The sequence below is a fragment of the Lepidochelys olivacea genome, assembly GCF_965140295.1.
Source record: "Lepidochelys olivacea isolate rLepOli2 genome assembly, chromosome: 3".
NCBI classification, from domain to species: Eukaryota; Metazoa; Chordata; order Testudines; family Cheloniidae; genus Lepidochelys; species Lepidochelys olivacea.
This window is the reverse complement of record NC_140413.1, coordinates 66,557,099-66,573,963: the sequence shown is the minus strand read 5'-3', so window position 1 is coordinate 66,573,963 and position 16,865 is coordinate 66,557,099. Positions and strand designations below refer to the sequence as shown.

At 42.1% G+C, this 16,865-nt stretch overlaps 1 long non-coding RNA gene across 3 annotated transcripts in view; it reads left to right on the top strand.

Annotated features, from left to right (window-relative positions):
* Positions 1 to 16,865, top strand: part of LOC311518682 — a 42,730-nt gene that overhangs the window by 17,844 nt on the left and 8,021 nt on the right. For all 3 annotated transcript variants that reach the window (XR_014711071.1, XR_014711072.1, XR_014711073.1), the window contains exon 3: positions 13,099 to 13,226. This is a non-coding gene — a long non-coding RNA (uncharacterized lncRNA). The remainder of the gene's footprint in view (positions 1 to 13,098; positions 13,227 to 16,865) is intronic.

The window sequence follows — 16,865 nt, the reverse complement described above, 5'->3', positions numbered from 1 at the left end:
TTGACTTAACTACGTTGACTTAAACGGTACGGTGTCACGGGCAGATTACATCAGTGGAAGCTACATTACAGAATTAGGCTGATGTAAACTGCGTTACGTTGACCTACCTCTGTAGTGTAGACCTCAGTAGACCTCAGGCCTCAGTTGTCCACTTGTGAGAAGGGGGTAATCTAGGGTGACCAGACAGCAAATGTGAAAAATTGGGACAAGGGGTGGGGGGGCAATAGGAGCCTATATAAGAAAAAGACCCAAAAATCGGGACTGTCCCCATAAAATCGGGACATCTGGTCACCCTAGGATAATCCTTCCAGGCCTTTGTCTGTCTTGTCTATTTAGGCTGTCATCTGTTCTGGGAAGGGACTGTCTCTAATGATGTGTGTGTAGAGTGCCTAGCACAATGGGACCCTGCTCTTGGTTCGGAGCTACTATAATACACTTAACAAATAATAATCCTGCAAACATTTTAACACAAGAATAATTGTACTGACTCCAGTCATCTTACTGACTTCTACAGAACTATTGATTACAAGAAGCATTTGTAAGATCGTGGCAATGTTTGTAGCTTTGTAAAGTCCTTTCTTCTGAATGCTGAAGTTCTGGGCCTCTCTACTTTTCCTCTTCATATGGAACACTTGCCTGTGCATCGAAGTTACTAGGAGCTGACTAATTTTGATTCTTTGTGTCTGTGAACACACAATAATAGTAAACAAACAAACCAAACAATGACATGGAAATGGATGGATACCTGACTGAAAATATGAGGGTGATTGTGAACTACTTATCCTAAGTAATTTTTCATTGGTAGGTCCTTTCATACCAACAGAAAATGTGTACCTCCATCTCCTGGAAGAACTCAGCCTCCCTTACATCCTAAGGACTTGGAAGCCTCACCACTCCCTGAAATCTCTAAATATTCTGGCAGTACCTTCCTTATAAACCAATAACCCCCTTGAAATTCATACCCTGAGTTTACTTCCATTTCATAGCATTCTTTCTGTCCAGTGCTCTCCAGAGAGGAATTTACTGCAACTCTCAGGCAACAACTGAGGGAAACTTCAACCCCCACCAATGCTATATAAGTGTAAGATGGAAAGGAGATTGATGGAAGATAGCAAGAACCTATATTACACAAAATATATCTCTGTAGCTCATGAAAGCTTATGCTCAAATAAATTTGTTAGTCTGTAAGGTGCCACAAGTCCTTTTCTTTTTGAAAATATATCTCTGTCACTTCCCATACACGGCAACTTTTATAGACACACCAATAACATATCTGCGCTAGTGGGGCATCATAACTCGATAAGTAACACAACATATTCCAAATGTGCTCTCATGGATTCTCAATGTGGACTTCATGGGTGACTTATTTCCGTGTTGGAAGAGAAAAGAGTTGAAAAAGACACAAGGTTTGTATCCTGGTCTAATGTGTGTTTAGGAATATACACTCTTGAATAAGGATATTAGACAGCAAAAGCAAAGTGTGTCTTAGAATTCACAGGTCTCCAGATAACATCTTAGCTCCAGGCTGCTAGACTGTGAGCTGGTCTACACTTGAAAATTAGATTGACCTAGCTACATTCCTCAGAGCTGTGAACAATTTCACAGCCTGAGTGCTGCAGGAAGATTAAACTAACCCCACAGTGTAGATGTAGCTAAGTTGATAGAAGAATCCTTCTGTCAACCTACGTTTCGCCTCTTGGAGATGGATTAACTACATGGATGGAAAACCTCGTCTGTCAATGTAGGAAGTGTCTACATTATGGTGCTACAGCACTGCAGCTGTTCCGTTGTAGCAGCTATAGTGTAGACATGCCCTGTGTCTATGTGCTTTTCTCAAACACTGTTCCAGTTGTTCTCTAGGTGTGAAAGCTCCCAGTCCTGAAGCCACTGTTCTCCATCACCATGCTATGGCTGTCCAGAAACATAAATGGAGGCCTGTTTCAATAACCAACTCTCTGAAACTCAAAGACTTCAAGTGTCCTGTATCAAAGCTCGAACAAGTTCAAAGGCACCTATTGCCCTCACCAATGCAATGAATGATGAACTAAGTCTTTCCACAATGGCTACTAACTCTTTCCACAGATTCAAATCCCGAGTTATTGATTTCAATAAAGTTATCAGTTTCATCACTCTTGACATCATTTTGTCATTCCCATGAGGCCAAGCAGAATGGCAGACATGAAACAGCCCCAACAAACAACCATGTCAAATGATGGAGCCCTACTTATGTATGATAATGTGTCTGAATTTGTCCCCCGCGGGGTGAGGAATATGGAGATCACTTATAATTATGTGTTGAAATATGGTGTAAGCAGATAGTGGAGGTAAGTTCTGCTGTAAAATGATCTCCTTCCTGTTGAACAGAAATCAAGCTGTGCATTGCGGTAGCCTCTGGTCTTGAAGATTGCTAGCATTTACACATTCCTGTTGAAGGTCTATTGACTTTAAATAGTGGATCAACTGGATCAATTGCTGTTGTGGGTAAGAGAAATGGAATAAATCAAACAGGTTTTACTTAGGATAGCAACATCCTGGCAACAGTGCAATGAAAGTCCAAAGGGAAAATGACACTTTAAAAGACAAACACATTAATCACACTGACAGACAGCTGGGCTACATCTGTATTTTTGCAGGCATCAAAGGTACTGACTAGTGCTCAGATTCTGCAAGTGAAAGGTCAGAGGGCCTGGATTTCCTTCTGTGTTATTAATGTGCCCAAGATTTTCCAACTGTCTAGCGATTTGGGGTGCCCAATATAGGGTGTATTAAAGGGGTCTGATCTTCAAAAAGCAGCCTCCCTCTGAAAACCAAGCCCCTTTAAGGTGTCTCAGGCTGGGCATCCAAAAATGTAAACAACATAACAACTTTTTAAAATCTTGGCCACTGAGTGATCACTGTGACAGCTGGGAGAAAGATGGTACATTCTGCAATGATGAATCCATCGGACTAGCGAGGTGAGTCACTTTATTAAACACTGAATCATCTGTTTACAAGTGGTGATGTGCCCTGATCTGGAAAGCGTTATGTTTTTTTCCTATCGTGATTTTTTAATCACTTCACCATCAAGCACTGTATTTGCACTGACTAGTTAGGCCTCTGTTGTCACTACGTAATGAATCTCAGATTCACTGGAGAAAAAGTTCTGCTGCCAGGATTATGGCCTCAGTAAAGGGGATGGAATGGTGAGGTCAGGAATACACCTGCAGATTTTCTATGGCCGTATGTTTCTGCACTGTTCAGCATGTGGGATATTCTTGGCTTTCCAGAACCAAATAGTGGACTAGCAAAGAATGTGTCCACAGCTGCCTGGAGACTAGCTGTGGCGGAGGTCCATAAAGGGATGGACTGAAATTTCCAATTCTAGTTTCAACTGCTGAGCATTGTTTTCCTTTGCTAGCAATTTCTTTAATATGTATTACTATTTTTTCCACTGGATGGCAGCATAGTGAATGCATTTACAGCACCTCTTATTATGTCTTACTTAGAGGGACAATTTTAGTAAAGCTTCATGGCCGAGATAAAATTGGTTTTGGAGTATGGTGTTTGGCAACAACATTAGGGCTTAGCAAATTAGTCAGAGAATCTTTAACTGTTAAATCACACAGCGAGCTCTCTTATAATGTTTAAATTTGGTAAAGGGCAGGTACAACAAAGTAACAAAGTCCCAGAAATGTTTAAATGTTCCCTGTGGCTTTGGATGCCTTTAAGCAAAACTAGGATACTAACCTAGAGGTATCAAAGCACAGGAATGGCTAGCACTCCACCCTCAGCTCACCTTGTTGGGGATGATATGAGTCATGCACCCAAAAATATATAAGACCTGATTCTCCTCTGACCTAGCCAAAGCTCCTCTCAGAACCTTCTCATTATTGCTCTGACTCCCCCTGGCACTGGTGAGAACTGTCTATCTGACCAGGGAGCAGGGCCAGATCTGATTCCCTCCAGAGCTTGTTGATGTTGTTCTTGAAGTGGCCATGAGAGGTCATTCTTCAGAGTAATTGTGAGGTGGGCTTTAGCCTTTGCCGGGAGTAAATCCATGGGCCACCACTTTTGAATATGTCTCTCTCTATATAGGATGGAGCATACTTTCTCCTTGTTTTCTGCAAATACAGTAGAGAATACATCTCTTGTGTAAGCCCCTACTTTAGCTGTCATGCACTGTGCCTCCACGGGGTGGTAGAAAATTTTTTGTTTGGGATTCCATGGTAATTAACAGAGTTTGTTATTTTTGTGGACTTCCGTCTGAACTGTTGCTGTAATTCAGCAAAATTTCTACATGAGGCTAAAGCAAAGGACGGGCACATAGAATCATAGAATCATAGAATATCAGGGTTGGAAGGGACCCCAGAAGGTCATCTAGTCCAACCCCTTGCTTGAAGCAGGACCAATTCCCAGTTAAATCATCCCAGCCAGGGCTTTGTCAAGCCTGACCTTAAAAACCTCTAAGGAAGGAGATTCTACCACCTCCCTAGGTAACGCATTCCAGTGTTTCACCACCCTCACAGTGAAAAAGTTTTTCCTAATATCCAATCTAAACCTCCCCCACTGCAACTTGAGACCATTACTCCTCGTTCTGTCATCTGCTACCATTGAGAACAGTCTAGAGCCATCCTCTTTGGAACCCCCTTTCAGGTAGTTGAAAGCAGCTATCAAATCCCCCCTCATTCTTCTCTTCTGCAGACTAAACAATCCCAGCTCCCTCAGCCTCTCCTCATAACTCATGTGTTCTAGACCCCTAATCATTTTTGTTGCCCTTCGCTGGACTCTCTCCAATTTATCCATATCCTTCTTGTAGTGTGGGGCCCAAAACTGGACACAGTACTCCAGATGAGGCCTCACCAATGTCGAATAGAGGGGGATGATCACGACCCTCGATCTGCTCGCTATGCCCCTACTTATACATCCCAAAATGCCATTGGCCTTCTTGGCAACAAGGGCACACTGCTGACTCATATCCAGCTTCTCATCCACTGTCACCCCTAGGTCCTTTTCCGCAGAACTGCTGCCTAGCCATTCGGCCCCTAGTCTGTAGCGGTGCATTGGATTCTTCTGTCCTAAGTGCAGGACCCTTCACTTATCCTTATTGAACCTCATCAGATTTCTTTTGGCCCAATCCTCCAATTTGTCTAGGTCCTTCTGTATCCTATCCCTCCCCTCCAGCGTATCTACCACTCCTCCCAGTTTAGTATCATCCGCAAATTTGCTGAAAGTGCAATCTACACTGTATCTACACTGTAATCTGTATAAGTAGGGGCATAGCGAGCAGATCGAGGGACGTGATCGTTCCCCTCTATTCGACATTGGTGAGGCCTCATCTGGAGTACTGTGTCCAGTTTTGGGCCCCACACTTCAAGAAGGATGTGGATAAATTGGAGAGAGTCCAGCAAAGGGCAACAAAAATGATTAGGGGACTGGAACACATGAGTTATGAGGAGAGGCTGAGGGAGCTGGGATTGTTTAGCCTGCAGAAGAGAAGAATGAGGGGGGATTTGATAGCTGCTTTCAACTACCTGAAAGGGGGTTCCAAAGAGGATGGCTCTAGACTGTTCTCAATGGTAGCAGATGACAGAACGAGGAGTAATGGTCTCAAGTTGCAGTGGGGGAGGTTTAGATTGGATATTAGGAAAAACTTTTTCACTAAGAGGGTGGTGAAACACTGGAATGCGTTACCTAGGGAGGTGGTAGAATCTCTTTCCTTAGAGGTTTTTAAGGTCAGGCTTGACAAAGCCCTGGCTGGGATGATTTAACTGGGAATTGGTCCTGCTTCGAGCAGGGGGTTGGACTAGATGACCTTCTGGGGTCCCTTCCAACCCTGATATTCTATGATTCTATGATTCTACACCATCCTCCAGATCATTTATGAAGATATTGAACAAAACCAGCCCCAGGACCGACCCCTGGGGCACTCCACTTGACACCGGCTGCCAACTAGACATGGAGCCATTGATCACTACCCGTTGAGCCCGACAATCTAGCCAGCTTGTGATCAAAACAAACAATGCCTTTAGGAGCTATGTTGTCAGTGAAGCAGCTGCACATATGCACAGAACCTGCATGCTAAAAATGTTTGTGAAATATAGGGAAGAGGGGAAAAACAAGAATGAACAGCAGCTGCTTTGCCAAAATATTTATATTTCTTCAGTACTAAAAATAAGGAAAAGGTGACCAGTCCACATTCTGACCTTCATATTGTACTAATTTCAGCCAGTTAATTTAACACCTCATGTAAGGATTATACATCAAGGTGTGGCCAGAAGCCCGAAGTAAGGAGTAGCATATAGTTGCATTGCCTCAATCAGGAACAAGCCAAAATGTGTGACCCCCCAATTAGTCCATGGTTCTCTTTGGCTCTATGGGGAAGTAACCTGCACCACACCTTTACATGAATGGAGGAGGAGCTCAAAAATGGGAAGAGAGTAGTGCAGTGGGAGGCGGACAGTGGAGATGAGCTGATCTGCACTCTGAACTCCTGAGAAGGAGCACCACAGGAGTCTTTGCTGCCTGAGGCCTGTCCACGGTGAGTTGACTGAGCCTACAGAGAAGGGACTTGTGAGACTCTGAAGGGCAGAGACTTTATCTCTGTGTTTAGTACTTTTCTTTACTCTGTGGGGAGAGGTGACTGGTAGGAAGTGATCCGGGGAGGAAACTGCATAGCATACTGGGTGCAGGATTTAGCTGCCTATCACTGGGCCCTGGATTGGAGCCTGGTGGAGAGGGTGGGCCTGGGTTTCCCACTACTAACCCTTAAAGAGGATCAATGGCAGAGGGCTATCCCTGAATGGGGAACCTAACTGGGGGGAGAAGACCCTGGAGATAAAAGGGTCTGGGCAATGAGAACTTCACCCAAGGGGGAACCCTGAGGCCCCTGCTTAATCCTGGAAGCTCACCCGTTGATGGACTCCTTATACATACCCTGAAAGGGACAGATTTGAATATGTGACCTGGCCAGAGGACAGAGCTACTGGAAGGACAGAACCCCAGGCCAGATAGGCAGTAAGAAATCGGGATGGCCAGGAACCCTGCCACTCTACTTCCCCACCTCCACCTGACCACAAGGTGCTGCTGGGGTGAGCATCCTCCTTCACAGGGGCCTGTCAATGATTAGTGAGTATTTTAACCAATCACTCTGCAAACTTTTAAGTGCTACAACTCTGTGGCTTATGCTTTTGGTGCTAATTCTTTTTGTTACTTATTTACATTGCAGTAGCTCCCAAAGACCCCAATCAGGATTAGAGCCCTCTGTGCTGGCAAACATAGGAAGCCACCATCCTTGCATCAAAGAATTTACAATTTCATTTGAGACAAAATGCAACAAGTGACTGTGATAAACAGTAAGAGGGAAGGGATGGGGGAGGGAGGTAGAAGGTATCTATAGTATGTTTATGTGGTTACATGTGGGCTAGCTATTTGTATGGTCTGATGTTTTTGGATCATTTAAAATATTGATTTCCTATTTTCCTCTGATGGGACCTCTGATAATTTGCTGATTTCTTGTAGGCATCACAGCAGAGGTGGGTCTTGAGATGTGATTTGAAGCAGAAGAGCAGAGCTGGTTAAAAATTTCCCACTTTTGAAATTTCAATTATATTTTTCATTGAAAATTTGATTTTTGAGGCAGGGGCAACTCAGAAAATTTTCAAAGAACAAAAAAAATTTCAACAAAATAATTGGGGTTTTTCAGTCCGTTCAGAGTGTGGTCCAATTTTTTTTAATCAACAAATGATGAAATTTAAATTAAAAAAATTTCTTCATTGTGTTTTTGACCAGCTCTAGAGGAAAAAGTGGCCTGCGGATTGTTTTGGGAGGAGAGTCCTATCTAAGGGATAGAAGGCATCATGGGTAGAAACTGTGAAGATGTTTTTTGGATAGGTAAATAGATACTCTGGGCTGGCATCATTCACAGACCAGAGAGTAGGTAGGGGGTAACATGATAGAAGACAAGAGTGGATATATAGGGAGGAACAGAGGCCCTAATGGTAAAAAAAGAAGCTTGAACTTGATGAAGTGGAAAACAGGGTGCCACAGGAGGAATAATAGGGGTGAACCAGTCAGAGCAATAGGCAAAGAAGATCATCTTCAGAGCTGAACTGGAGCTTGCTGGGAATTTTCCAGTGGAATGATTTTCTGACTGAACATTCAGTTTCTGCAAAACTGAACTTTTCTGTGGAAAAATTTTAATTTTGCTGAAAATTTTCAATTTTCCTTTGGAAAAATTGAACCTAAATATTTTATTTTGGACTGGTTAAACCCAAATCAGAATATTTCATTTTATTAAAAATTCCTTTAACTGCATTTCTCTAGGTTCATTGTTTTATGGAAGTTGTAGTGGGGTCCCCCATTGTCTCCTATGGGCTGGGCTCCCTTGATGACTAAATCTGCTATTGTGTAATCCAGACCTAGCTGACTCAGATTTGTGGGGCACTGAGGAGTCACATGGCTCTGGGTGCATCATGGGAGGTGTAATCCTGCCAGAGTGACTGCTCTAATGCACTAGGCAGCTTGAGCAACTGAGTCTGCATTGAACTAAGGGAAAGATTGAACTACAAGTGCCATAAGGCAAGAGAAATGCAATTCAGTGTTGATCTGACTCAAAATGAAGCATTCAGATCAATTCAACAAACTGAAACAAAACAGTTTGATTTCAGGAATGTTAAAATGTTTCATTTTGATTGAAAATGTTGAAACTTTCCATTCTGACATATCAGGAATGGATATTTTTTTCTGAATTTTGGTTCTGTGAACATTTTTGAAATTTCAACTTCTTGTGCTGTTTTGAGACAAAACCAAATGCTGAAATATCAGAATTTCCCATGAGAAATTGCAACTTTTGCTCAGCTTTAAGCTGTTCTAGAGGGGGCCAGTTTGGGTGTCTGGGAGGTTACAATAATGCAAGTGTAGGAGAGTTTTGTTGCTGAGCGTTTTGGTGGACAGAAATGAAAGACTCGGCTTTAGAAATGTTATAGAAGAAAAAGGATAAAATTTTAGACACAACCTGTATATCCCAATTTTTAGACACAACCTGAATATTCCAAACAAAGGAGAGGGAGCATTCAAAGATGGTCACCAGGTTGTGGGTCTGTTTAACACAGAAGATGGTGGTGTCAAGAGTGATAGAGAATGAGGTAATGGAGAAGGCGTGTGAGGAAAGATAGGTGGTTCACGGACTAACTTTCATACAGATCAGATAGAACTTCAGTCTGGGATCTTCAATGAAGTCTAAAGGAGCCAGGTGCCCAAATCCTACTGAATTTCAGTGTGAGTTGGCTGTCTAACTCCCTTAGTCTCCCTTGAAAATCTCAGCTGCAGTGTTAACGTTTTGTCTGTAAACAACCAATAACATGGCAAAGTCTATGGAATGCAATCTATCTATTTTTTAGGTGAAGGGCTGAGACAACCCTGCCTATCTATATTTGAATGTGTGGCTCTAGGAGGACCATAGGCCTGATTCTCCCTTACTGTGGGTATAAACAGCTGTCCTTCTGATCTGACCCCATACTGCAATCTTTCCCCTTCTTCTCAACGTATATTCCCTGAGAATCTTCTACCACTCTCTGGACTCTGTGGAAGGCAGCAGTTCTAAGATTCAGGGTGGGATGTTTGTTCTCCCCTGTGCACTGTTGCCCTCTGCTTCTTCAAACTGCAGGGAGCATGTTATAATAATACTCATGTACTGCTATATATTTTTCTAGCACTGTACAAATATTAACTAATTAATACCCAGGACTCCTGTCTCCCATTCCACTAGACTCCAGTGGCCCCCAGGCAAGTCATTTACCCGACCTCGTCTTAGTGTCGCCATCTGTTATACGTTGTTTTTAATTGTGCTCTGAAAATTGAAGCAAATGGATCTAGAGCTAAGACATGCACAAATAGTTTTCACAAGATGATGGTAAGCTCTTTGTGAATCCCTTGTCAACCAGGTTACCTTTTAACCATTCATTCATGGGACTCAGCACTGTTAAACTGTGTGCAAGGAAGAGAGTGTTCATTTTTGCACACTGAGTGAGTTTCCCCAAGCTCTGTGTTGCTTGAAAGCTTGTCTCTCTCACCAACAGAAGTTGGTCCCATAAAGGATATTATCTCATCCTCCTTACCTCTGTAATATCCTGGGACAACAACACTGCATATGGTTTGAACTGGATCAGTCTTCATTCTTTGAAATGGGGATAGAAGAAAAGAGGTTTCAAACTGTACTAGGTGGCAACATAGAGGCATAAGCAGCAGGAAAAGTGTCACTAAAGCAAGCAGATACAACTCTGAGCAGCCTACAAAAGGCTAAGACCTCAAAATCTTGCCATATGAAGGCATCATCTGTAGAGGGACCAACAACCCCATATCTCCATTTGCCTACTGCCAGGTCTCCTCTTTCATTCTGCGAGTCTCCTGTCTCCCTGTTCACTTGCAATCAGTTTGTAAACTCCAGTCAGAGAAAGGAAAAACCAACATTCAGTCGGCTTCCAGACATTCACTAACTTCAGAAGAACCTGACCCAATCTTCCCACATACCCATGGATGAACTGTCTGCTTCCCATCTCCTCAATTGCCCCTTCTCTTTCCTCCAGGAAGGCTGTAGGTCTAGAGCCAATTCCTTCCAGGGTTACTACAGGCAGATCCTCCCTCTCCTAGGGTAGGCAGATCTCTGAAGTCAGCTTTCTCCCTGTTCCCCTCCTGATCATTCTTTTCATCTGGAAGTCCCTCCTTCCAGCCTTGACATTCCTGGCTGGTGTTGTGGGGGCAGATCCATCTGTAGGCCAGACCAGTCACCACTTCTTTCCTTAACCCAGAGTGCAGTTTGTACAGCAGAACCAGAATGAACCCAGCTTGCCTTTGCGATCTTATGAGTTGACAGAAAAAATTTTTTTTATTATACATTTTGTGAAAAATTGTCTTGGAAATCATGGAGACGCAATAGGGCCTCTATCTTGCAAAGACACGTACATGTTTGATCTGCTGCAGTTCCAGGGATGTCTCACACAGGTAAAGTTGTGCATGCGCATATGACTTTGCAGGATTGGGGCCTGAGGCACTAAGCAGAAGTGCTTATAGGATCTGTAGACAGTCATTTGAAAATGTACTTCATAACCTCTACCTCGACCAGAAATAAAAAAGAATCAAACAAAACAAAACAAAAAGATAGGAATGCATAAAACAAGATTACATTACTGCATAGGATGTGTTTTTCTGGGGTCTTTGGAGGTACTTCATCCAGCTCTTTTGCATTATTTCAACACTATTCCATGGCTTCATCCTCCTGCCAAACTATTACATTCAAACAAAGGCTCTTAAATGGCATCAGCTCAAAACTGGGTCATGCGAGTAAGAGAAATTATTTCTAAAAGATCCCCACCATCTTCCTGTTTTTCCCATCTCATTTTATGGGTTGTTTTGATTTGCTGTTTTGTTTTGCTGTTTTGTAAGATTTTTTCTTACAATACTTGCATAGAATCTTTGGAGAAATTAGATATTCTGGAAGCCTAAAGGTTCTTTCACTATCTAAACACAACTTGAACTATTTCAAGCAAATCCCTCTTGTCCTAGTAGTGCGGCCATGGGTGGGTGTTTCCCCCCCTCTTATTTTAAATTGTGGAAACGATTAGACATTGTGTGGCACACATCAAGCAAACTAGGTTTTGATTACTTATGCACATTTATAACCCCATACTTCCCTAGCTAGCTTTCTGCCATCCAAACTTAGTTCACTCATTGAGCTGAGATATCTTTCCAGTTTGACTCCTGATCACAGTACCTAACTGCTTAATTGCAGCCATCTAAGTCAGAGGTTTGTTAATAGTAATAACCATAATAAAATTTGCCATACCTAGTTAAATATTAGCTATATGATAGAGTTAAGAAAACCTAATGCAATATACATCTTCAGAGATCTATAACTGAATCCAGCTTGTATTTGAATACCAAATTATCTGCTGATTATTATGCATAGTTTAGCAGTGTAACAAAAACATGATGTTGCAGTCATGCTGTGCATGCTGTAGTTAGATTTCCTTGTTTACAGTAACAGCTGTAAACACAGTCTAACTCAGGCTTGATTTGAAAGCAGATTTCCCATTGTTTCATGCATTTACCATGTTGTGAAAGCTAGAATTTCAGAATTTTGCGCACATGCTTATTGATTACATCTCAGAACAGCCTGCATTGGTACAGGCACTTTTATAATGCCACAGTTTCAAGGCTATAGTTAACAAAGGACCAATTTTCCATTTCCATTATAAATACAGACAATTTTGCAAACATTTGCTGTATAACCCACCATTTAAGGCCTTGAATTCAATGGGATAACTTATGTGTATGAAGTTAAACACATGCGTAAATGCTTTGCTGCATCAGGGTTTTAATCTGCATCTATCCATTTGACTGTACAGGTTGTCAGACCAATTTCTTCCATCAAAGTGATTTAAATAAGACAGCCTAGTAGACTAACCAAAAAAAGACTTTTTGATGCAATCTCTTTTTTACCCTTTTAAAAAACATTTTCATTGAAAAAGTAACTGTTTATTTTAATTAATACTGTGCCTACATAAATTACTTTGTGCTTTTCTCTGCTATTGAAAAAAATATAAAAAGCCTTGTTATTTTAATATGAAAGGTAGGGAAAGGGCATACACCCTGGCTATTTTTTATAAGGTTTCTGCCATTTAAAAACACAACAATATATTCTGCTGAAGTGATAATGAGTCTATTGATTTGGGCAAGATCCTCAGGTCCATTAACTCTGCTGTGTGCCACACCAGCTATGCAAAGCAGTCCTAATGCTAGTTTAGCCAGGCACTTGAGGATTCCCCAGTAAAGAAAAATTTCTGAGTAGCATAGAACCACCATAGTGGCTGCTTGTTTCAAACCCTCCCAGCCACTGGTCAGAGAAAAGAGGGTGTAGCTTGGAGGTATTTATGGCCCAGCGATCCCTGACTACCAGAACAGCCAGAGCAGCCCATGGCATCAGAGAAACCTCTAAAGCTGCTCCAATTTACAATAGGGATGAGTCTGGGAGTCAAATGGCCCCTGGATGGGGGAGTGCACAAGGGCGGATAGGGATGTGTCTGGAAGAGGTAAGTGTTTTCATGCTGCCTTTCTTTGTTACAGTACCCGAAGTCCAGGGAAATTCTGGCTCTTCCTATTCCTTGAGATAGTCTACACATGTTGTACAAATAGACTGTACATCATACAAGATCTGAGGAACAGCTTTAATCAGCCACTTCTTGGACATACAGGTAGGTTGAGTAACCTTCAGTCCTATGTATGCAAGCGACCCCAAGGGAGAAGGAGCTAGTCTTTTCCAGGCTCAGGCTTCATACAGGGAGAAGGTGCCTTGTTTTCAGTCATGTTTCAGAGTGAAACTGTACTTTAAAGTGATGAGCAAACTACAGACTGTCCAGAAATTTAATGAGGTTAAGCATTCCAAAGTTCAAATAAATAAATTCCTTCTTGCATCACTCCCCATTTCTACCTCATATAGGCCCTTCTTAGGTGTTTACCTGGCCCAGACCTTCTCCCTCTAGACTGCCACTAAAGTCAGCTGCTCAATGATAAGAGAACTAGTGGTAGGAAGGTTGATCTATTTGATATGGCAACTGAGTGGAACACAGCAGACCTGAGTTCAATTCCTGGCTCAACCACAGACTTCCTGTTTGACCTTGGGCAAGTCACTTAATCTGCACTGTGTCTCTGTTCCCCATTGATGAAACGGAGATAGTACTTACTTAATCCATTCATGATTTTAAGGCACTCAGATACTATAGTGATGAAAGAGACCCTTATTTGAAAGTTATTCTTTCTAGTTCTTCTCCTCCTGTCTACCCATCTCCATCTACTTTGCTCTAAAAATGTTTATGGCTGCAGGAATTATTGGGAGATCAAACTAGGTGATCATAGCTGTCCTTTTTGGCTTTAAAGTCTGTGAACTCTTTCCTGCAATGAAAAAAGTGTCCCTGATCTCCATGTCCATTGTCACCTTTTTCTGGGGGTTGGCCTGCACTTGGTTTTTGCACCAATTTTTAGCTAAATTGATAGAAAAATTGCGAGTGTGGATGCAGTTATACTTATCAAAATATGATTATATCAGCATAAATACTTCAGTAAATTTACCTAAGCAAACTATACTGATAGAAACACCTTTATATTGATATAACTGCATCTACATTAGAGGCTGCACCCAAGTTTACCATATTGGTATAAAAATTATGTGTAGACAAGTCCTGATCTGATCCTAGGTTCTTGGGTTCAAACGTCTAGAACAAGGTACACATAAGATATTATTTGCATTATTGTTATGGATCAGGATTCCAGTGTGCTAGATGCTGTACAAACACAGGCCCAAAAGCTGGTCCTTGGCCTAAAGCACTTACAGGCGAAGTAATTGCCACAATGCAGTAAGCACATTTCAAAATGGCCAGTTGCGTGGCTAAGTGGTCATTTGCATGTGCACCTACAACAGCTGTGCACCCAAATGAGGTTCCCCAAATCCGGGCTTTTGTGTGGGTTTGTAGGATGCTCTGTAGTTGGATATTTTTCTTTATAGTCTTCCCAGTCTTACCCATTTCCTGCTTCCTGGTTTTATTCCAGGCTGTCTGTAGCATGTGGGTATTCTATTCACAAGTGTTTCAATTCTGTGTTAACACAATGTGCATGGTATGGGCTTTGTTCATAACAGTTGATTTTCATTTGACATCTGAGTAGCTTTGTACATGAATAGATTAATTATAGCACTCAAAGTAGGTTCTCACTGGTTAAGGTTTTAATGAGGTTTCCATATTAATCCAGATTTTGCATATACATCCCCAATCCTCAGAAAAAAGCATTTGAGTCCAAACTGGCAAGTGAGGGGAAAAGGAAGGAGATATTTTTTTGGCCTAGATTTTAGATACAGTTTTATTCAAAGCCTTCAAGATCCCCCCTCCTTTCCTCAGCTCTTTCAGTTGCTCAGAATCATTTTTTAATTCTTTGGGGGCTGAAAATGTCTTTGTTTGGTCTTTCTCAGTCCAAGGGAGGGGGTGGTGGTTATTATTATTTTAAACTTCAAAGGGCAGGCATATTTCCCCTCCTATTGTGATGTCATTTTGCGTTCACATAACTTACAAATGGCAAAAGGTAGAAACTTCAAACTTATTTCCAATTTGCACTGATGTAAATGAGAGGAGAATCAAGCCCATAAGAATTAAAGGCTGGATTCTAATATCCTGACTTAATCTATGAACACAATCACATTGATTTCAGTGGCAGTAATCCTAGAGTAAGGTGTTAGTCAGCAAACGTAAGGGCATCTGAGTCTGGCCTTAAGAAAAATAGAAAGACTTATTAAGTGTATTAGGTTAATAAAAGAACTCTTACAGGAAAGAGAGGATAAGTGTGATGAACTGATTAAACAGAAAGTGGCACCAGTTCTAGTATTTTGGTAAGCCAGCAAGACAACTTGTCATTGTCTTCTTCCCAAACATAACACACTCCTGTTGCCCGTGATCACACCACTATGTATGGAGTAGCCTTGATGATTTTTTGGAGTGCTTGTGATAGGATTCTTTGGCCTACAGCCCCGTCTCTGTTGATTTATTTTTGACAGAGCATTCTGGGGGAATTATAAGGGTCCCCCTCAGTTTCCTGCTGCAAAAGTTCAGCTTAGTTGTCTGTGTTGTGATCTAGGCACAGTAGCAACATTCCCCCCCCCCCCATGAACAACGGTCTGAGTAAATTGGAGATCTCCTGGGCCCAGCGCCATAGGCGGTTTTGTGTGTACATTCTGGTACCATTCAGCACACATAGTGCGTTACAAACATGATTTCTCATCACAAACACATGGCTGCTACCAGGACCAGCACCCAGGAGGGAAGGAAGTATTGGTTTACCGGTCTGTAAAATGGGGGTGCAAAGGAAGAAAGGTAAGGGTATGTCTGTACAGCCTGCAGGAGTGAGCCTCCCAGCTGGGATGATAGACTTGGGTTAGTAGGACTTGCACTAGTGTTTGCTGTCTAAACATAGCTGTGTAGACAGCACTGTGATGTTATGACTAGGGCTGGATCTTGGGCTCTGGGCTCCAAAGCCTGAGCTCTAGTCCACACCGCAACTTCAAAGCGCTGTCTCTACATCTATTTTTAGAGTGCTAGGATGAACTCTGCTAGCCCCAGTTTGTTGCTCACTCCCACAAGTTGTGTAGACATACCCTAGTGACTTGACCAAGGCCACAAACAGAGTCTGTGTCAGAGTTGGGATTGGAATGCAGGAGTCTCTGGTCTAGTGACCCAGGGCTGAGATCCAAACTGCCTCTTCTGACATCTTAGCTGTAGGTGTTTGCTTAAGAAGAAGCTTGCAGCAGCCCTAGCGCTCTTGGCTGCTGCCTGAGCTGGATTACCCCAAAGCTGCGAATTGAAATGGGACCGTCCAAAAAGTGAAGATGATGGTTTGCGCAGACTTCATTGGCCAGCTCTCAGTTACTTTAGAGGGACTGTTAATAACCTTTGGTCTTTAGCAAGAGACCAGCTTTCAGTCAGAGTAATCAGCTTACATTAAATTAGTTTACAAGAATAAAGCTAGAAACTTTTCAAAAGAATGGAAGCCAAGTTTCTCCTTTACATTTATAGCTCCTGAAAGTCCTTACATAGCTTAAAAAAAGCCTTATATCTCTTGTATCGATAACAAAATATCTACACTCGTTCCATGCATACTGAAACTTCTTAGCAACTGCCTATTTGAATTACTTTATAAAGTAGTGTGTCAATTTGAAAATCATTAGGTATTCCTACCAGGAGTCAAAGACCACATTCAGAGTGGATTACATGCACATTTCTTAAAAGTGTTAATGTGCTAATCTGCTGGTTACTTGATCCAGGCAAAATGCCATGATATTCCACATGAACAAA